We start from the raw sequence: 22,843 nt of genomic DNA on the forward strand, positions 1-22,843 counted from the left end.
CAGAAAGACGTCTCCCAGATATAACTGAACGTGTAGGGACTAGAAATCTTAGAAAGTGGGATAGTGAGCTCTGTAATGGAATCTGTTGCTCCTAATAACACCTTCAGGGCTGGACACGTGTGTATGTGTGGGCGCTTGCAAAGATGCTTTTTATAGGTTAAACCAAATAGTGTCAGGGAGTCTTGTTTCTCAGGCCATACTGTCTTCCCCCCCCCGCCTCTTTTTTTGGTCTAGTAATACAAAGCATCTGTCTGCAGGCCTGTTAGTCTGATGACTTTGACCAGCCCTGTGTTGCTTTTCTGAGCAGCTTGGACAATTCCTGCAGATTTTATAAGGTATCTTGCTCATGTACCTAGTTCCCTAGTGAAGCAAGACAAGGCTTTCCTTATGTTATAAACAGTCCATCTCACTACTACTTCATCTCATATAAAACTGAACTTCTAATCGCTATAACAGTTTTCTCCAAGGCAGTTTGCCTCCCAGACTTAACATTACACTTGCAAGAGTAAAAACCTCATGGCTTTTTCTTTCCATGGGAGGCATGGGGTGAAACTAGAGATCTACTTGGTTGCACATGTTGAGTAAACCAGTGTTTGTCAAACACGTTTATAAAATTTGTTTCTCTGTCTAAAGCAGTTTTGCTTTGATATCAGCTTCTTCCAGTGTTTAGATCAAATTCACTTAACTGGTACAGTTGTGTTTGGGAGCAGAGATCCTAGTTTCATTTGCTACTGATGCCTCTGTTTATATCTCATCAGCTTTATTAATCCAGGAGCTCATAATCATGAGTACTTGTACCCATGTTGCCTGATATTCATGCTAACCCATTGGGGTTGAATATAATCACCTTCTCTTTTGATTACCATAACCATTTGATAACCTAGCTGTTCCCAGCCGTTGGAGAGGTCTTATCACTGTTCTCGAGGGAGTTTGTTCCTCTGGTTCAGGAACACCTATCTAATGTCAAGAAGATAATTTCTATAGAGAGGCTTATCCTGTTTGTACAGGGCAAGTCCTGGGACTATAAAGTTACCAGGTAGGCACTGTTGTTTGTCTCTGTGCAAGCAAAATACTTCTAAGATGGCTAAATCCTGGGTGCTGTCCTTGTCTGCTTATGTTGAGGGGCACTTGGGGGGCCCCATCCTCTCCTTTCCTTGGGCCCATGAGTGGTCACAGAGGCCTGGAGATCCACTGTCTTGTTGCCCTCCTCAACCAGAAAGGGAAAACGGCATCTCTTAAGGGAAGGCAAATTAACTGGTTTGCTGACCTGCTTCTAGTTATACATGTCCAGCTTCTAATTCTCACTTTAGAAAGACCAGACAATTCTTCCAATCATCTCCCATCAAATGCTGTCACTTGCTTTTCACACAGCTCATGAACTATGTCCTGCTCGCTGGTGTGGGCTTGTGCATGCCGCCTTCTGAAGCTCTTTGCCCTTGTAAGTGAAAAAGTAAGAGGGCAGACTTGTGGGGAGCAGTCAGTCCTGGGAAAGTGGCTAACGGGGTCATCACCACTTGTTTTTCCTTTTTCTTGTATTCTTTTTCTTCTATGGCTGTAGAAAGAAGGGAAAAAAATGAAGGAAAAGAGAAAAGATGTGATGGAAAATCTGAAATAATAAATGTAAACTCTGCGCGAACGAGGAAGTATGGGAAGTATAGAAAATATTTAGGAAAATTTCAAAATAGTGGTTTTTTCTGAATGCAGAAAACAAAAACCAGCTTCTTTATATTGTGTGTGTTACTTTTTCTGTTTTTCTACTAGCTCCGTTAAAACCTCAATAATATACAGGAGTCCATTAAAGGTTTTCAAGATGAAACCAAGTTTGGTCATTATCACTAAATGGCTCTTTGGTGGGCTGTATAAAAAGAGTGAATGGTCTCACTGCGGTTCTTAGTGGAAACATGCCCAAATTGCAAACCCAAGATTTCTGCTGGCCTTACATCAGGACTAAAGGATGCTGCAGAGAATGAGAGTGAGTTTCTGACTCTTTTGCTGGCCTGTGCTAACACCCTGTTTTCAGGACTAGTTCTGCCCCAGGCATCGAGGAGGCAGCAGCTCTGGAGTCCTTTCCTGGGGCAATTCTTCCAATTTTAGTTCTGGAGATCCTCAGGGGAGTCTGCACTGCAGCTGCTCTTGCTGCTCCTGCAGAACTCTCCTGGGAGTCGGAGCCCAGCAGCTTTCATCTGCACTTAAGTCAGACTATTACTATATGTTTTTTTAAACCTGCACATCTCTTCCATGAATACAGAAAGGCTGATGAGTACAGCATTTCTGGCAGTCTTTTGTCTTTCATGCCTCTGTTAGGACTCTCTTGCCTGCAAACTACTTCAAGTGCTAAACCTTCCCTTCAAGCTGGGTGCAGCCAGCAGGACCCCCCTGTGGGCAAAACCTTGGTGATACTTAACTGTGCTCCCCAGCAGCATGACGCAAAGCCCATTCATCTTTCTACTGATCGAGGAGACCCCAAATGGGTGTAGAGGACTGACTGACTCTTGGAGAAAGTTTTTATGTTGTACAAGACCAATTCCTCTGCCATTTTGCCTATTAAGAAGATGGGGGAGCCAAATTTAGACCTGAGAATGAGGCTTGCTCTATAGGAGAGCAACAAAGCCAACTCTGTCTCTTGGAAATGAAAAACAGAGGCAGCAAAAGAAGAGGTTTGCTGGATCTGGCAGTTTATACTGTCATTTTCCTTGGTCTATTGCCAAACAGATACAGTCTGTGCTTGGGGAAAACAAGGGGATGAGTCAGTCTTCTCCACTCAGGTTGTTATAGGCACCTCTTGCAGGCTCTAATTTAGACTCTGCTTAGTGGATTTGAGCTCTCGGTTCCACAATGTCTTACTGGTCATGAAAGAACAGGTCTTCAGCCATAGGGTCTGGCCATCTTCACACAGTCAAGGCAAGTCCAATCTATTAGAGGCTTAGCGGAGATGGGAAATTAAAATCTCCCTCAGCTGACCTGTGGGAGAACTGCCCATCTTTGAGCCAAAGGAGCAGCCAAGTTCCCTGTTAAGAGGCCTTTGCTCTCAGAAGGGATTTGGCATTGGGTCAGTAACAGAGGAACGTCCTGCGCGTGTGGCTTATGCCATGCTTGGTTTCTTGTGCAAGGAGCATGGGGGGGGATGAAGATGCATGAGGGTTGGTTCTGCAGGGCTGTTTGCTGACCCAGCTACAGTTCGCGGTACCACTGCTTAGCCATCCAGTATCACAGGTAGGTTTGGTTTTGCAAGCATCTGGGGTCTCTGCAGTGCAGTGATCCGAAAGCATTCTAATGGGGCAGCTGGCCCTGCCCAGGGCCTCTCTGCAATGTTGCTGCATATTGCTTTCCCTTTTAGGAAAAATGTCAAGAGAGTTAAAATCCAGGAGGGATTTCTTAGGGATTTTCATGCAAGCCGATAAGCCGGCAAGGCTGCCTAAGAAATGCAACCTCACAGCTGAGTCATGTTGCTGTATTCAGGTCATGTTGGACACAGCCATTGCACTTCTGAATTGTCACCCTGATGGGCTCTAGAGGGATCAGTGCTCACATTTTTGTAGAGGGGAACGCTGCCCAGGCCTTGCGGTAACAGCTATTGCAGTGTCCTTGTTGTTGTAGCTGAATCTTTTCTCGCTAAGAAGGAAGAGCAATTTTTTTTTAATAATGTCCCTGTTACATTTTAATGGTAACCAGCTGATACGAGGTATAGCATGGACCTGTTAGGATGTTGGTTGCCTGCACAACCTGAGCCTGTCTGGCAAGCCTTATGAAAAGCTCACTGAATAAATATCCTTGTAAATTGGAGGAGCAGGAGTAGGTCTGTGTGCTCGGTGCCCACTGAATACAGGAGTGGTGGGTGTGCTCAGACTGCATGGCTTTACGTGTCTGCAGAAGTGCTGGTCTGTTGTAAACAAGGGAGTCAATCCTGAGGCTTGGTCTATGTGGAAATTTTCCAGACTTTTTCATCTATTGCTCATAAAGTTTTGATGAATACATTGTGATCCAGAGAGTTGCTATTCTCTGTGTCATGCAGTAAGTCAATGTAACAAGGGCAAAGTTCCTGACTGGCCAACCTGCTTAGAAAATGTACCCATTTCTTTTGAGATTAGTGTGCTTTCTCTGAGCTTTTCTTTTTCATATATACAATTGTAGTTGCTTGTGGATGGAAATAGGAAATTATCTCATACAGTGTATGATTTTAAAAAAAAAAAAAAAAAAGGGAAGAAAAAAAAAAGTTGCATTTCTCCATTCCCAGCAGAGAACTTTATCTTGCATATTGAATTGCAAATAGCAATTCCAATGGAGTTACAAAAAATAATTTTCTAAGCTTAGTTTCTGCTGAAAAGCAGGTCTGAATGCAAGTTGTTGTTTTAATTAACTAGGCGGTTTGTAATCAATTCTACCCTGGCAGGGATGAAAGTGGCTAGTCCAGTGTCATAATTGTGAAAATACTAGTAGGAAATTGTCTCTATACCCAGACAAAAGAATTCTCCTCAAACACACACTCATGTCCAAAGCTAATTTGAATGCTAAACCCAAAAGATATTAAGAGGTTTTTTGATGTTTTGCTCTTGTTTGGACACTTGTGCTGTTTAACTCTGTAACTACCTGTTTGTTATTTGGCTGAATTAAACACTGCTGCATTTGTTAACATATACAAGAGCTTAGTAACACAATCAGGCACTAATGCATTCATTTTCTACTTGACTGCTCATTCATTGAGATGTTAGTACATAAGAAGAATATGATCAGGGTGGCTGTGGGATGAACTAATCAATTCATAATGAATAATCCAAAAATACAGATGTCTGAGGGAGATGTCCTCAGCACAGACTGAATTTAGCAGAACCAGAGGAGAACAGCTGGAGGAGACCCCAGCAAGGTGGGACATTCAGCCCTGAGCTAAGATGCCACCACCTCATTTCCCCAAAAAAGCCTTGGGCAGAACTTACCAGGAGTCAGTTCAAAAGCTGCAAATTAGGTACATCTGGAGCAGCCTTCCACTGCACACAAAACCCAGTGACCTTCGCTGAAGCTGCAGAGATCTTTATTTGTGAGGGCTGAGTGCTGGTAGAGGAGAGCTGCCAGGGTTTCCTCAATGACAACCACTCCTTTCTGTTTGCCTTTCCTCATCCCAGCCCTTGCCAGGAATTTGTCATCTGGGGTTTTTTTGTCTTTTTTTTTTTTTTTTTTTTCCTGGTTCTGAGCCACTTGATCTTACTGGTTTTACTTTAACTTCTCTCTTAGGAGTTAATTATTACAGATAGTTCTGCATAGTCTTTCTGACTGCAAATAACAAAGCTGAACCGAGGTATGGCCCTGTGGCTGGGATCCATTTTAAGCCAGGGCGGGCTTCAGAGGTGCATAAAAACGCTTGTACAGTGATAGGAGCAGGTGCAGGTTGCTTACATCTGTGTGTCTTGAGCAAGAGCAGTGGTTTTGAGCCAGTTTTTTTGCAGTTAGCAACTCTCATCATAGAATCATTTAGGTTGGAAAAGACCCTTAAGATCATTGAGTCCAACTGTTAACCTAGCACTGCCAAGTCCACCACTAAACCTCGTCCCTACGTGCCACATCTACACATCTTATATATATCTCCAGGGATGGTAACTCAACCACTTCCCTGGGCAGCCTGTTCTAATGCTTGACAACCCTTTTGGTGAAGAAATTTCTCCTAATGTCCAATCTAAACCTCCCCTGGTGCAACTCAAGGCCATTTCCTCTTGCCCTATCGCTTGTTACTTGGGAGAAGAGACCAACACCCACCTCACTACCACCTCCTTTCAGGCAGTCGTAGAGAGCGATAAGGTCTCCCCCAGCCTCCTTTTCTCCAGACTAAACAGCCCCCATTCCCTCAGCTGCTTCTCACAGGACTTGTTCTCTAGATCCTTCACCAGCTTTGTTGCCCTTCTTTGGGCAAGCTCCAGCACCTCAATGTCTGTCTTGGAGTGAGGGGCCCAAAACTGAACACAGTATTAAAGGTGCGGCCTCACCAGTGCTGAGTACAGGGGGACAATCACTGCCCTAGTCCTGCTGGCCACACGATTTCTGATACGAGCCAGGATGTTATTGGCCACCTTGGCCGCCTGGGCACACTGCTGGCTCATATTCAGCTGGCTGTTGACCAACACCCCCGGGTCCTTTTCTGCTAGGCAGCTTTCCAGCCACTCTTCCCCAAGCCTGTAGCGTTGCATGGGGTTGTTGTGACCCAAGTGGACCTGGCATTCAGTCTTGTTGAACCTCATACAATTGGCCTCAGCCCATTGACCCAGCCTGTCCAGATCCCTCTGTAGAGCCTTCCTACCCTCAAGCTCTTGGATAAGCTCCTTTCTACCCTTGTCCAGCTACCTGAAAATGCTCTTGCAATAGGAACTGAGTAGTGCCCCTTTATTGCCACTTTTCAGTAGAAGGCATGGAGACCTGAAAGGGCTAGGTGATTTCCTGAAGGCTACTTGCATGTGTGCTACATCTGATTAAGGAGTCCTTACTTTTGTTCCCTCAAGTGCCCCTGAATGCTGGCTGCTTCTCGTAGGAGCCTCTTGCTTTTGCAGAACGATTGAAAGCAACCTTTACTGTAAGGTTGGACAAATTATTTGCATGTAGATTTTTATCCCTCTGTTTTGCAAACCTTAGACATCCCCTCTATACTCAGCCTTATTAATACAGCTGGTGTATGTTTTCTTACCCTTGGACCAGGAAATGCTCCTTTTCCTTTCAGCACCTCCTTTGTTCCTATAGACAAGGATGTCATCTGGGTTACTCTGACTTGGAAGTAGATGTGACTAGAACTGTTTCCCTTCTTGAGTCTTGCCATGTCCTGGATTTCTTGGGTACATCCAAGATCAGGACTGCTGCCTTACAGACAACTCCCATTTCTTACATGTAGGAGTGCTGCATCCCAATCTGTTGGTTCAGTCCCAGAGAAGGGATATGGTAGCAGGTAACCTTCTGCCTTTGTTTCAAAACAAAATAAGATTCACTCTGGGAATGGGTCTTTTGATGTCCGGGAGCAGTTCAGTGATCCTGTTGTGTGGAATGATTCCCACTGACAGAGATCATTGTGGAAGATGGTGAGGTGATTAATGTGTCCTTGTGATTAACCCCAAAGTGATGCGCGTGTGTGCTGTGTGACGAGCACTGAGGTCTACCCTACCTGTCTCCCTGTGTGTTATGCCTATAGCAGTATATACTTTGCAGTCCTGGTTTGCTTTCCTAGAGGGCTGTGTAGTGTGATGGGATTATTCACTTCGGGAGTGAAGGTGGGTTCCTATATGATGCTTCATTCACATTAAACCAAAAGATTTGTAAGCAAGTTCCAAGAAGACTGAAATCAGAGCAGATGCTTGTCAGGTGCATCTGTCCTGCAGAGTGGAGGATGGATGGTCAGGGGAGTCAAGGGCTCAAGGAGGAGAGAGTTGAGAGAGATTTAGTAAAAACAGGGAAAGTTCAGCTTGAGCTGCATGTGTGTCTGTGTGTGCCCGTGCGCCTGCGCATCTCCGTGTGTGGGATTTTTCTTCCCTGTTCTTTCACCGCCAAGGGTTCTTTATTGTCTCTTGCAGGTAGATCACTCATTGCTATAAATTTTCTTATCTCCAGTGCTTTTCCAATTATGGATAACAACAGGAAAGCAGTCATTGGTTTCTAAAAGGTCATCAAGATATAGGGCCCGATTGGGAAGGGGATGACTTATGGAGTTAGCTTGTGTAAATCTGGGGAAGTTTTATGCACAAGTCAGGCACAAAATGTAAGTGAGATTCATAAAAAACAGAGATTTACACTGGCTTCAGTTACTGGAAATCAAAGTGGTTATGAAAATTTCCCATTCTCTCTATGCCTGTATATGCAGAGAATAAGCTTTAAATGTGTTTTTCAAGTGCCCATGGTGCTGGGGAAGGGCTGTCCTGCCAGCCTTGGGCGATGGACCACCGCCTGTCCAGAGCATGCACAGGGTGCAAAGCAATGGTAAATACGAGCTTCTCACACACCTTGTCTTGCCGGTCATCTAGAGGTGACTTCCTCCATGCATGAGAGGGCAGTTCGGTCCCATCTGAGTGCTGGCAGCATCCAGTGAAGGTGATGGTTGGGACAGAGCCACTTCTCAGGTGACATCAGAATTAATGTTGCTGTCTCTCTTTACACCCACAAAGTCACTGCAGATCCATGGGGCTTCAGTCATTGGATTTGTCAGGTTTGCGTGGGGACGTGAACCTGCCCAGGTCACAGCTGGAGACATCTGGTTTTACATCACCTGCTGTTGGCCGTGACTGCTGCCAGCGACCGGAGGGAGTGTTGGAGAACAGCGAAGGCTGCAAGCCCTGGAGGCTGTGAGCAGAGGAGACGCTTTAATCCCAAGCTGTGGTACAGGCAGCAGTTACATCCCAAAGGGTTGCTTGCCTTACCCATGTGCTGAAAGTGTCCATCAGCCTCTGTAGTGCAGCCATTGCTGCTGTCAGTGACATAAGGTGACAGCCTGTTTCCCGTTGGTATAGCAATGGCTTTTGTGCATATACAGCAATGTCACACTGCAAGGCCTCGTTCCATCTTGAGTGGTGCAGCCCATGAGAAGAAGAGTGAAAAATGCCTCTCCTGTTTTATGTCCTGGCCGGTCCCACAGCATCCCCAGCCATCAGGTTCCCATTCTGCTTCTCTGTGCTGCTGACATTCCTCTTCCTGGCTTTTCTTATAGTTGCAGGAATCCGAAGGAGGGCAAAGTATTGACAATGTCATGGAAGATCACATGCATATCATGGGTTTCCAAGCTGTAAAATTGTGTGGTTTGTGCAAAATGGAAGGAGTAACAGGCAACAGTTCAAGGGAGAATGGTGTCCCAGTTTTAGCTGTGATAGAGTTAATTTTCTTCTTAGCAGCTGGTACAGTGCATTTTGGGTTTAGTGTGAGAATAATGTTGATAACACATTGATGTTTTAGTTGTTGTTAAGTAGCACTTATCCTAAGTTAAGGATTTTTCAGCTTTCCATGCTCTGCCAGCAAGCAGGTGCACAAGAAGCTGGGAGGGAACATGGCCAGGACAGCTGACCCGAACTAGCCAAAGGGATATTCCATACCATAGAACATCATGCTCAGCATATAAACTTGGGGGGAGTTGGCCGGTGCTGGGGCAGATCGCTACTTGGGCATCGGTCAGCGGGTGGTGAGCAATTGCATTGTGCATCGCTTGTCTTTTCTTGGGTTTTTTTTCCTCTCTTCTTTTTTTTTTTTTTTGTTGTTATATTCCTTTTCATTACTATTACTATTATATTTTATTATAATTCTTGTTATTATATTTTATTTTACTTTAGTTATTAAACCATTCTTATCTCAATCCATGAGTATTACTTCTTTTTTTTGATTCTCCTCCCCATCCCACTGGGTGTTGGGGGGGAGTGAGTGAGCAGCTGCGTGGTGCCTACTTGCTGGCTGGGGTTGAACCGCAACAAGGGGAAGGACTGCTGACAACTAGTCCATTTTAGGCACTTAGCTGAGGCACTGAAGTTATGAGCCTCAGCAGCTCAGCTACTGTAGAGTCAGAGAGGAGAGAGGAAGGTCTTCCCATAGACAAGTCATCCTGCCTAGAGACGTGGATGTCTGTCTGGAGATGTTTCTTGCTCTGTTTTCTGTGGAGGGATCCCTGGGTGACTGTGGTCCCAGTAATACCAAGTTACATGGGAAGAACTCAGGCTGCAAAGGTAAGGTGATGGGGTGAGAGTATCACCAGGGCAGAGCATCACCAGAGCAGGGCATGGGCATGCACAGTCTTCCTGCAAGGCTTTGAGGTCTGCAGGACAGGCCAAGTTCAAACGTAGCGTGTGAGATAAAGACAAAGCAGAAACGTTGCCTTGCATGGCAGGGCTGTTTACCAGACACACAGTTGCCCTCTTTTCAAGAAAAATGCTATGTAGATACAATTTCCAATGCACCTGACGTGGCAAATGGCTGGGAATGTGGCAAGTAGCCAGAGACATAGGCATTTCTGACCATGCTGCCTCTCTGCACCCAAATGTGATGTACAACACAGCAGATCTGCCCTCTAAACCTGCTTTGAAACACAATGATTCAGAGTCGGTACAGAGGTGTCTGGCAGAAAAAAGGTGTTGGGAGCTGCCATGAGCTACTTAACCTTCTGACTAATGCACGAAGTCATTTCTGTCACAGCTGTCTGAACAATACATTTGCCAATTAAGTTAATTCAATCAAATCCCTTGTATCCAGCAGAAAGGGCAGAGCAAATCCAGGTGAGGGAGAGAGAACAGAGCCAAAATTCTCCTCTACGTAACACAAAAGCGGAACAAAGGGCGTGTATGTGAGCGCATTTGTGTGTATAAATATTTATGAATAATTGCACTGTGGAGCCACAGCATAATTGACAACTCGAAAGCCGGTTCCTGGGATGTGTCCTCCCCAGCTGTGAAGTGACGGAGTGACTTGGGGAACCAGCAGATGCTGCCTTAAGGGCTTCACTCCCACTTCACTGGTCCAAATGCAAAAAGGATGCATTAAAGATCTGTTGGCCCTGAGGAGGCTCCACTCACCCTGTGCTCAGGGATGCAATGCGGCTCCTGACTTGCCTAGTTTCCAAAGCAAAACCAAGCGGAGATGCCAGTGTCCATCTCCAGCTTGGAGGGCAGAGGGGTGGTCATGAACAGGGGTGGCCATCAGCGCTGCTGGGCTCCTGAATCTTGCAGTGTTGAAGCCTCACCTCCCTAGTGGATTTCTACCCTTCCTCATATCTCCCATCTGGGCATGGCTTTTGTTTCTAGATATTTCTATTGAGAATTAATTAAAACATTTAATTTCTAATGTGGTAAACTGCTTTTATTTCCCTGTCCCACTGTGCACTGTACTGGGTATCCTTAACCCCAGGGCTTGTTCAAGTTTCTCAGAAAGTGTGCCACAGCATAAAGGTGCCATTTCTTGACATCAGTACAAGTCTGTAAGTCTTCCCCACCTACCTAAATCTGTTGTGTGAGCAGGCTGTTGCAACAGAAGTGTGCGTTGTAGGAAGGTAACAAATGTTATTTGCTCAATGAACAGCAATATCTCCTTCAACCAGACAATAAAGTCTAGGAAGCCACATGCTTTGAACAAGGTCTGTGATGCACACTTTTGTGTTATCATCCATCCCATTGCAGTACAACTAAACCCTCGGAAAATGGGCAGGTTTAGCCATTCGTCATGTGAAATGCAGAATGTTTTGGATCGTTGTCGTGTTACAAAAGTGGAAGCGTTACCTCTGAGAGTCAAAAGGGTTTTACCTGTACCTTATGAAGCACCCTCTGCACTTTCTTTCCCATGAGTTGTTTTTTGTATTGGCATTGCCTTAAACAGATTTGAACCAAGTGTGCATGTTGCTTCTCCTTAGAGAGTAATTTCTGGTTGCACAGTGGCACGCTGCGGCCTTTTCATGGTAAATGGTGGTCCTTTTAGCTAACGCCTACATCCTCTCTGCGCTGGGGACCTCTCCCATGGAATGGGATTACTAAATCTTCTCTTATTATTTCTCTGCTTCTAAGTGTACCTTTACAAAGAGAGGGTCTGACACAACTTGCTTGTGATCACACACTAGCTTGGGCAGGAGCACGGCTTTTCATTTTGGTTTCCTTCATGGCCTGCAAGATTGCAGATGCTACAGCTGCACCAGTATAACAGGTTTTTCACTTGGAATATTGTGTTTGGAAATAACATAAATAGCATAAGAGGGCATTCTCTGTCAGTAACCACTCCCCAAAGTACTGACCTCGGCTGCCCCTGCATCGTCGTTGGCCCCAGCACTGTGGTTTCTGGAAGCGTGGTGTTGCACCAGGCTTTGCATGGTGAGCTGGGGTTGATGCAGGGCATTGCCAAAAAGGATGGCATCACGCAGGGGTTACAGCTGCGTATGGGAGTCTGGTTCCTGTCCCAGCTCTGAGCCTTTCTGTGACCCTACCACTGTCCTGATATAATTTAATAGAGAAGGTGTGAATGCTTTAATATTTGCTTGAGAGCAGTACATGGGGTGTAGGGGAAGATGTTGGAGAGCGGTAAAAAATGTCATCTGCTTTATGGACAGTGACTGCAGGGCTCCCTTACCTGGGGAGAGGCTCACCAGGCACCTCCAGATGTGCCTGTAAAATACTTTGTGTTTTAAGGCCGGACATAAGCACTACAGGGGATGTGCAGGGTAGAGTCCATGTGGCGTAGCACAGGTTTCAATGGCCGCTGAGAGATTCAATCACCAAAAGGAGTCCCAAAAGGAAGGATGAAGGTCTCCGGTAAGACCAGAAAGTGCAGAATATCAGACCTATGCCTGATTCCCTGTTCCAGAGGGAACGTTCAGTGCATTCGCTGCAGCCACTGCTTTGGAGGCAGGATGGGGCCATAGGCTGCTATGATGGGGCAGGAAAAAGCCAAATGAGACTCTTCTTCCTTGACCTGTTCAACCCCACCAGGGTGGCCCAAGGTCTGCCTGAATGAGGGCGTGATACAGCCCAGCAGCAGGAAAGGTCAATCAATCAGGGGGCTGCCCATTGCTGGTGCGACGATGATTAAATTGGGCTTTGCCAGGTTATGTTGCAATTTGGCTTGTTGCCCATCTGTCTTGCCATGTTAAATATATCCATAGCCATGCGGAGGTCATGGTCAAATCCAGGAGATCCCAGCTCATGTAAATTATCCTCCTTATCCCCCAGTCTCATAAGGGCTTGTAAAGGTGCTCATAGCTGCAGCATCCCCTCTCCGACGCAGGGGTTTACATAGCATCTGGGCCTGGCAGTAGCTCTCCCCTCCAGGGACAAGGAGGAGGGAGAGCAAAATTGTCAGTTCCTTTTTTTGCCTTTTTTCCCCCCTTTTTGGCCTTGTTGGCAGGACAAAGAATGGTAACTGAGCAAATGTGCCGGTTTCCAGATTGACACCAAGTGAATACGGCCACTCGTAATCACTGCCTATGAGCATTTATCACTTCCACAGATTACATCGGGGGGAGCAGGTGTCTGACCTGCAATGACAAAAACATGGAGTGGTGGTAGGAAGGAAGGAAATAGATAAGATGTCATTTTTCAGCACAATTTTTCTCTCTTTAATGTTCTCCTAGATTATGGGAAACAATCATGGGATGGGGAACGCTGATGTTTTATGGTGTCAGTAGGGTTTAAGGTTTTAGGTGCAAAAAAAAAAAAAGTGATGTTGGATCCTGTATATTATGGGGTATTTATAGGACACACTAAGTTGTTTTTTTTTTAATTTATTTACTTGAGTCAAGAAAGATAAATGGGATTCTGTATCCAAGTACTTGTATCCAAAGGAAATGAAAAGAAACACAGTCCTCTTGAACTTGGCCTCCACTTAGGGCAGAAAAATGACGCAGGAATGACCCTTCTTAGATTAAATAACTGCTCATGCCTCAAAGGAGATGGTAGAAATTAGTTTGCAAAAATCTTTCCTTCTCATATCACACATTTTCTGCTTCTCCTCATCTCGACTTTTTTCCTACTAGAAGTGCCACCAAAGAAAAAAAAAAGAAAAAAGAAACAAAAATCCACCAACTTCACTGTGGTATCTTCTACTACTACTTCAAAACACAGTCTCCTGTGTGACCCATGAGTGCTGCTTTAATGCTGACTTCAGTTTTCCATCACTGAATGTATTTCAAGATGGAAAATGGTTTTAACTTTCCTGATCTGCAGTTTGGGGTTTAAAACCACATCTCTCATTTTAATAATAGTAATAATCCTATTCTGAACTGCTTTCATGTTTTCCATTTGAAAAGCTGGCAAATGTCCTACAAGTTTAAGCGTCACAACATCCTAGGACCAATGAGTGCAAACTGCCAGAATTCAGATCCAGTTCACTGCACAAATCAGAGCTGCTTGTATTTGAAACTTTGGTTTAGATGCATTATTGCAATGTACCAATGGGAAAGGAAGAACTGAGAGGCAATGGGATCTTGCAGGTCACACACTGAATGTAATCAGATCAAGGAGCAACCCATCCCCATATCTTCAGGCTCTTGGGCAGGAAGAGCTGGTTGCAGGTCAGCCTGGCAGCTGCAATCTCTGGCCATGAGAAATGCTCAGTGGAGTCGCTGAAGAGATGACAACCTTCGTGTTCTCTCCAGATGCACATGAGTGAGTTCAGGACTCTGGGAGACTTTGGGGGCTGTTGCTGCTGTTGAGCACTAAGAGAACAGCTTCTGCAGGGAGGAGGAGGAGGAGGGATTTCGTCCCTCTGTGGCTGGTTTGGTTGATTGTGATTGATCAGTGTTAACTAATCCTAGAGACGATTTGGAGCCAGAGGCTGCACAACACGTATGATGGGTCTCTCTCTTCTCTTTGTTAAATGGGAATAAGCCAGATTTTCCTTTGCTGCAAATTTCAAAGCAGTGAGGTCTCGGTGCACCCATTACACATCTTGTGCCTTGCCCTTCCCCTGACAGTTGCAGTGTCTGAGGTCAGTGCCAAGATCCCCATTACAGAATGACCCCCATCCTTGCCAGCCCTGCTCCAGGCATCCTTTCCATGCAAAGCAATAGCCCACGTGGGATGCCGTGGGGAAGGCAGTTTGGACCCGAGAGGGAGGGAAGAAGGAACAGTGTCTCCAAGAGACAGGCACTGCAAGCTTGCCCTGAGCAACACACAAGGGTGTAGAAGAAGAATTCAGTAAACCACTATTAGCAATGGAGAGGGGAGGAAGGGGACAGAAAGGAGAGGTGAATATGGGAGAGAAACCCTGGACTGCAGCGAAGTGCAGGGCTTGCCTCTGCCTGCACCCAGAGGTGTTCTCTCTCCTGTAAGCAGGAGCACCCTGTGCGCACCAGCACAGTCCATCTGGTAGCAGCTGGTCGTTGTCGCACTCTATTGCACTTTGGTACCACAAGATCACAAGGTGATCTCTGCACGTTGAGATCAGCCTCCAAAGCAGATCTCCGTATCCTTGAAAGTCAACTCAGCGGAAATGATAGGGGGGAAGAAGAATTTAAAATTACACCTCTTTTTATCCTTGCTGCGGTGTTCTTTGATAGAAATGCTAGGGGAGGGAAGCTTTTCATATTGTTCTACCAAAACTAAATAAAAATAAGGATAAAATTTTGGAGATGGTGGTAATGAAATTAAGGAGTTTGCTTGTCTCTATCTGTAACAACCTTCTGGCTAGTAATCTGAACAGAAATAATAATTTGAAAGGGAAGATAATTAAATTAAACAGGCAACCAAACTGGAGGAATAAGACTTTTGATGAAGAAGGGCGGCTGGGGAAAAAGTAGAGGGGGTGGCTGGGAAAAGAAGCACATTTCTTTAAATTGTCAATCTCTCAGGGCAAGGTTGCTGCAGACATAATGAGTGTCCTAGTGAATTATCTCCCACTTTTATTGTCTGTTGCAACCATGGAAAGATGGGGAGGTGGGGAAACTAACTTTTTTTTTTTTTTTTTTTTTGAATTTGGACAGACTTAAAGAAGTGGCATCAAATTTGAAGGGCACCCAATCAATCTGTTGTCCTAGCTGCATGAAATTGTATTTCGCTGCCACTTCATATCTTATTTGCAGCAGCTGGGCTGTAAGTCATTGGTGATAACATTCTTTATTATGCAGCCGTGTTTATGAACTGTGCCTGGAAAGAGATGATAGAAATATGCAGCAATATGCAAAGGGGGGGATGCTGGGGGGAGGGGGAATAAATGCTAGTTGCTAGGGCAACCGTGGGGCTATTTTGGGCATCAAATTTTGCAGATGATGAAAAGCATTTTCATGTGATGGTTGGTCTCTCCGGGAAGAGAAGGGAAGAGAGGGCACACAATAAACCAGGAAGATAATATCCAAGAAGGCAGTCATTTAATTTTTTCATATATAAATACATATATAGTTTCAGCTGTACTGAAAATGTATTAAAACCAAAGGAGCCAGTACCTCCTAGTTAAGGGGAAGGAGAGGTGTTTTAAATAACTAAATAGGAAATGGCATGCTAGTAATTTGGGAGGCTTTCCTACATCACTTGGCACGGTCTGAATCTAGCCAGTGCTCTCAGAAAGCGCTGCATGAGTCATGAGCTGTCTGCAGTTACCTCTGCTTGCACCCAGTCCGTCTCACCATAGGCAACAAACATCTCTTTCCCCCAAAGGCTGTCTCCATCTCTATCACAGTAGCAATTGAGCCAATTAATTCACAACCCCTTCTGTCACAGGTTAATAAAAACCTAGTTATCAAAGACTGCTCTTGACTTTTGCAAGGATCAGACGATACCCATACTTGATACCCATTACAATGCTAAGATTCATAAAAAATGGGAATTGCTTTCAGGCAGTTGCCCTCAGCCAGAAATCTCCAACCTGGAGGATGTAAGCTGCTCCCACCATGCTGACATGGAGGGGCATGGAGGAAAGGGCTGCATATCCCCCCCCACCATGCACACAGGCTGGGGCAGAGGCAGAAGATCCCGTTGGGGGAGATCCTGGTGACTTTCGGGACTGAGGTTCAGGCAGGGGAGCTCGCCAGTCCAGACACTTGACGTTCGTGCCCTTGCAATGCTTTGAGCTGAAGGTCATACCGAGGAGTTGTCAGGGCCAAGGGCGCTTTTACAGAATGAGCACAAGTTTCCCATTTTCAGCCTGTAACAGAGCAACACCAGAGAGAAAAGGCAGGTCACAGCGGGGGGTCAGAGGGGTGAAATCACCTGCACTTGCCCCAGCTGGGACCAGGGTGGGTCCTCCTCCGCTAGCGGGTGCTGGGTGGGAATGCAGAGCAGCCCCAGTGAGGGTTTTGCACCTTCACCTGTGGACTTCTCGCACCAGCAGAAAGGGCAGGAGGCAGGCGAGCCGGCAGAAGTGGCCGTGCTTGGGAAAGGTGAAGGACTGCGAGCAGGGTAAGAACTTGTCCTGAGCTCTTGGCTGTTGAATTTCCTGAGCGTAAAGTTTGCTTCTGCGCTAGACTAGCTCTGTTGCAGTGATGCTTTTCTTAATTTGATTTTACTGGAATTGCTCTGAATGAGAGCAAGCTTATGAGTGTTGTTTGCAGCCCCTGGATGATCACTGTTGCTCGAGTCGTTCTTAAAATCCTTGGGACTCTAAATATATTGGCACATTAAGCCGGTTAAAATGAACTGCGCATGTTTTCAGCAAGAAATCTATTTCAAATGCAATATAATGTGACTCTCTTATTGCTCTAAAGTTGTGTTTTTAATTAAGTAGTTATCAGTGGCAGTGAGATTCTTCTTGAATAATTAAATCAAGGTAGTTTAGTGAGTAATTGTAAAGCAAATTGCTGAGACCATCAGGCTGCTGTTGAGACAGTCTGTTTTCTTTCAGAAAATTAATCCAAGTGATGCGTGTTGCTAAGAAAGTAGTAGAACATTGTGCTGAGTAATGGGCATTTGTCTTGGTATGCTTTGTGTCTTGGAGCTGTGTCTTTCTAATTCTGCCTTCCCCTTTTTCAGTTGTCTTCTCCAGAAACAAATGCTGATGAATTTTCACTTTGCATGTTCCCTTTCCCTTAATCTGCTGCCCTGGGTAGTTCAGCACAGAAGGCTGAAAGGGAGTGGGTGATAATTTAGTTACTAAACAACATAAACACAGGCCTGATTTTACCAGTTCTCGTGTGCATGAAACAGGACATTCTGGTCTGGATTTCCCAGCTTTTGGCCAAGGCAGAGCTGAGCCAGCCCTGTCTCTTACACCCTGGCATCTAACTCAGAGGTTTTGTTGCTTGTGTGTTAATCTGGTGTTTAAGGTGTCTCACTTGGCATGTAGTAATTCTTTCACTGTTAGATATTCTGAATATAAACAGCCAACAGATATCTTCCATTGTATTAAACTTTATTTGCCAGGAGATCAAGGGGAAATCCTCTGCACGAGCCCTGAACGTGTGTGGGTGCCTCCAGCCGTGGTCTGTACGGACTGCCTACAAAATAGATGCCCATCCACATGCACAGTGAAGGAAAATATGTGCACACTGTAGAAACAATATATTTGACAGATTTGTTATTTTTGAAAGCCTGCCTCATGTTCTCTTAGTAGCTTTCCTTGCTCTGCCTGAGGAATATGTTCAACAAATATGAGCGTTACACAAATTTTGAGGAAGCTAAGCTGACTCCAGAGCAGCTTGTTGATATTTTCAAAGGTAAAATGAAGAATTAAGTGAGGGGAGTCTGGCCACCCTCCTGACATTATCCTCAGGCATCAGCAATCGCACAACAATTTACTAGCTGATGTTTTGTTAGGGCGTTTATTCTGTAACCACAAAGTCCAGGAGGACTGATGGGGATACTGATATCTTGTGGATTTACTTCTACGAAGTGGGATTTTTCTAAAGTGCCTCAATAATTTAGGAGTACAGCCTTATTGAAAAGCATTCGGGTACCTTTGGAAATCCCATTCATGACTCTCCGTTATGCTTTACGAGCCTGCAGCCCTCAACGGGGACGTTATTTCATGCTCTAGGTAACAATGTAAAACTCTGTGGTTTTTAGCACCATACTGGCTTTTCACCGGGAGAACAATTTACAGAGATATTGTTGCTATAGCAGACTCAATTCCCCATGCCTTTTCTGGAGCCTTCCTGCTGTCACCTTTGGTTTTTCCTCAAAGCTTCAAGGATTTTCTAGCAGAGATGAGGCAGCTTTTCTGCAGCTCTGGGCTCTGCTCTCGAGTCTGCCATTACCCACCGGGGGTCTTCGGACAAAACAGCTCTTTTTGTCTGCGTTTGCATCTCTCTAAAATAGAGATATTGGCACCAACAGGGGCAATGGATAGGGTAAGGGGGAAGCTTTTGCGGGAACAGAGGCTGCAGAACTGCAGAGCATCCTTAGCTGTTATTGGCTGCTCAAGTTTTGATGAAATGTCAGATTTTAAAAGTTTTTGGAAAAACTGTCCCATTTCTGGCTACAGAAGGTGGCGGATATCTCAAATTTTTCAGTCTTTTTTTTTAAAGCGAAAGTTTAGACAGGAAATTAACTTTTTTCTTTTATTTTTTGAAGGCTTTTTCTGTACATTTCCAACCACGTTGTCCCCCCAAGAATGGGTTGGCTGTCTTTTGCCATATATCCGTATCAGTGCTGAGAAACTGGAAACATTTATTTCCTCATTTCTGGTCCCTCTGGCACTTGAGCTACCAGAAATGTTAAGCGTGTAGTTGAAGCTATCTTTCTGTGCGCTGTGTAGTATAAATACTGTTGGAACAAACAGGGTATAAAATTTAGGAATAATACAAGTTCTTTTTTTTTTTTTTTTTTTTTTTTTTCTCCAGGACATGGAAGCTTCTGCCTGTGAATTTAATACCAAAGACAATCAAGATCTTGGTGACAGACAGAAGGTCAGTCTTTTAGCTTTGTTTAATCCAAAACTAAATCATGCTGCTTAGCACTGATTGTGTTGATGTCTTCTGACTTATAAAAGAAAGGTGTGGACCCTGGTTGGCAAAAATCAATCTTTATCATTGCTGAGATGAACTATGACAGAGGTAGCCAGACTGGGGTGATGTTTTTGACACTGGTCCCAGATGTGAAACCCAGGTTCAGCTTTACTTGAAACTCAGGTTCAGGATCATGCTCTGTTACATGCTCTTTGTGTAGCTGTTTGGTGCAAGGTATGAAAATGGGTATAGGCATCCTGGTTTGATGCTTGCATCTAAGAGTGTAAATCTTGCCTGTACGCCTGAAGTTCATGTGCACTTACCCAGACGTCCTTTGGTAATGCACATGTTCCGGCTCCTTTTTTGTAAGGGAGCAAAGAAGTGGTGTTTTATGACGCTCTATGTGGTCTGTGGATCCTGTCTGGAGTAGGACAAGTATTTAAAAACAAATAAAACCCCTTTGCAAATATTTATTTAAATGTTCCGGTTTTACTGTTTATATTCCATTTGCAAGTTGGATGTGAAAAGATGCATTTTAATCCAAACAGTGACAAAGGTGATGGCTTTGCCATCCAACATTTCAACATAGAAAATTTAATTATTTTTTTTTTTTCACAGAACAGCCTTGTTTATAACGGAGGCGTGTAAATGAGAATGAGAAAGAAAATGCATCTTCACATACCAGTTTCTATCACCTCGTTTCCAAATTTAGTTTGCTGGTTTTAATCAGCTCTGCTTCCCTAGAAGGCCGTTTAGCTGTTCTGTCAGGGTTTATTTCTACACATGCATTTGTGTTTGACCAGCCTTCAATTAGATTAGGCTGCATACTAGGGTTTTTCATAGCATCACTGGGGGAGATGTTAGTTTTTTTTAAGAAGTTTGAGTGCATGTGTGTCTATATACATTCTTGATATATTTATACATATAAAATATGAAATATATATGTATATTATTTAGATATGTATTTTACAGTAACCTAAATGGCAGTCCCAAACCTGTCAGCTCTCCATCCTGGCTATTTGGCTCCTGCCCTGGGCAGGAACAGTGTGGTTACCCATTAGCAGATGCTATTAATGGTTGGTATCAAAGCCCACAAGAGTCCATGGGACTTTGGATAAGATATTTTGATTTGATGATCGATGAAGTAGAAAAAAATCAACCCAAATATCTGAAGGCTGTCCCTAGGCCACAACACCATAGCCAGAGCATCTGGTATTCTCTACAGCAACAAGGTGTTTCAAAAGAAAACGCAGTGAACATTAGAAATCCTTACTAAGCAAGGACTGCCCCAGCAGCTCCAGGATTAAGAAAAAAAACAAACCATTTTTTCTCAGATAATGTTTCGTTCACTCCAGTGACCCCTCTACAGCCAGCAGTTCTATTGGGTAGATGACTTCTCTGCCATTCATTGACCTTGCTGTCATGAATCAAGCCAAACCCTCTGGTTTGTCAGTGCTGCAAGCCAGAAATGATGGTTTAATGGCCAGTAGTGTAGCTTTTGTGTATGGGAATTGCTGAGGTGAGTCAGTGCTGCTAGAGGAGTGTTTTCTTGAAGGCCTTGGAAAGAGAAGTTGTTTAATAAAGCTCTTGTGTCTGTCCCGTGTGTGTCAAACTTAGCACCTTTTATTGAGAAGCTTATCTGTAATGCGTGCCATTTTCACAGGCAGGCACAGACCGAGTTGGTTGCTCCAAGTAGAAAAATAGCATTACATCTAAGAGAAGCTTTAGAAGACAAGAGTTGCTTTAAGCCACACTTCTCCATCTCATCAGCATGAGGGGAACCTCAATTCCCAGGGGTGAAATTGGAGGGTGCCTGCTCTGGGGAGGGAGGGCAGGCATTTAAAGCAGGACAGAGCCCTTCAGACTAAGCAAGCACCAGCTTTATGCCCTTGTGGATACCTAAACCTAAAGGATATTGCAGCGTGTGCTTGATTTTTACCAAGACTTAGATGCACAGGGCTGGAAGGAACCTCAAGTGTTGCCGTAGCTCCCCTTGCTGCTCTGGTGATGGACCAGCTGTGCCTTTCCCTATAATTTCAGCTCCTAATGCTTCATTCAGGTTCAAGGGGGAAGAAACTTTTGCCTCTTCATTTTGAGCCTGAAACGATGGCTGAGCTGTCGGCCTCCTGTCAGGGTGAAGGAGGTAACCTTCCTCCTGATGGTGTCCTCATGAATAATTCCCTCACTCGCCCACTTGATTTCAGGTTTCCCAAAATAACTGACACTTTTCACACTGAGAGCAAGCAATTCTGGGGAAAATAAAATACATTAAACAGCTACACCACCTTGAGAGAGCCCTGAGTGAGTTGGTGATTAAAAAAAAGAAGGCAAAGAGGTTTTGTAGGAAATTTTCAGAGTTGATGGGGAAAACACCATAATTCCTCCATCCTCCTATTTGCAGTGAATATGTGCCTCAGTTGTTTCTTTTAGGATATGACTGTCTTCTGTCTGTGAATCTGCATTCATGGGAGCTGGGAAGTTGGGGAGGGACGATATGGGCAATACTCACAGCGTAGCTTGATCTGCCGTTGGGATCCGTCCCGCCTGCCTGAGCAGCCTTTCCCCTTCAGACAATTCAGAGTTTCCTTTCAGAGTGTGCCTCCCCTCTTCAGATGTGCTGTACAATGTCTCTCCACTGGATACCCACTGAATGCCTAATTTTTAACCACTCTGTCTGTCAGATCCACAAAAGCTGTTACTGGAGGTGTTTGCATAAAAGAGCTCCACTATAGGTATCTGAGAGCAGCTGGCGATGCTCTAGACAGTATCCAGCAGTGCTGATCGAGGCAGGATGCTTTAGTCTCCCTGGCTTAATGGCTATGTGCATTTTCTTAATGCACCCTCCCCCTCAATTGCCTCATAAATTAGCATGCAGGATGTGTCCAGCCTTGGAAAGAAAAGAAGTTTGGAACCTCTTCAATTCAGACAAGACAGGTTGTGATATTATTGAAAATAAAACGCAAATCTGACAGAGAGAGATCAGAGGAGAGCGTGGGCTCAGCCTTGGGCTCTGGCCGGGCTCGTGCAACGCAGACCAGGGCACGTGGGGAAGACGATGGCTTTGCCTCGTACAACCCTACTCAGCACCGTGAGCCCAGCCTGGGTTCAGCCTTGCCTTTGACGTGAGGTGAAGCGTGTTCACAGTGGTTTTGTCTTGTTTGCACCCCCTGATAACAGTCCTCGGAGGTGGTTTAACCAGCTGGGCAATGCTAGCGTGGAGCAGGCCTCCTGTCATACCCCAATGGTGGAGAAAGGGAGTGCGCTTACTGATGTGCAGCTGGTTGCTAGAGCTGGGCGCAGCATGGTGGAGTTCAAAATATCGAACGTTTGGATTGACTTGTGTCCGTGATAAAATCAGTAGCATTCAATGGCCACTGCCTGCTAAAGGCTTTTAGGTGCCTGCTGTGAGATACGGCCTGTTCTGTGTGAATGAGGCTCTCTGAGAGACCTGACCACAGCTGAGGTCCTTCATGTCTGGATTAAAACAGACCAAGAGATGTGAGTCTCCCAAGTAACTGGTACCCCTCTGAGGGAGAGGCAGTCACGTTGCTGTGA

General features: G+C 45.0%; 1 long non-coding RNA gene across 2 annotated transcripts in view; it reads left to right on the forward strand.

Moving 5' to 3' along the window:
- LOC115341803 overlaps positions 1-22,843 on the forward strand; it is a 121,691-nt gene that overhangs the window by 19,227 nt on the left and 79,621 nt on the right. For both annotated transcript variants that reach the window (XR_003923526.1, XR_003923527.1), the window contains exon 3: positions 19,184-19,249. This is a non-coding gene — a long non-coding RNA (uncharacterized LOC115341803). The remainder of the gene's footprint in view (positions 1-19,183; positions 19,250-22,843) is intronic.

This window comes from Aquila chrysaetos, chromosome 5, assembly GCF_900496995.4.
Source record: "Aquila chrysaetos chrysaetos chromosome 5, bAquChr1.4, whole genome shotgun sequence".
NCBI classification, from domain to species: domain Eukaryota; kingdom Metazoa; phylum Chordata; class Aves; order Accipitriformes; family Accipitridae; genus Aquila; species Aquila chrysaetos.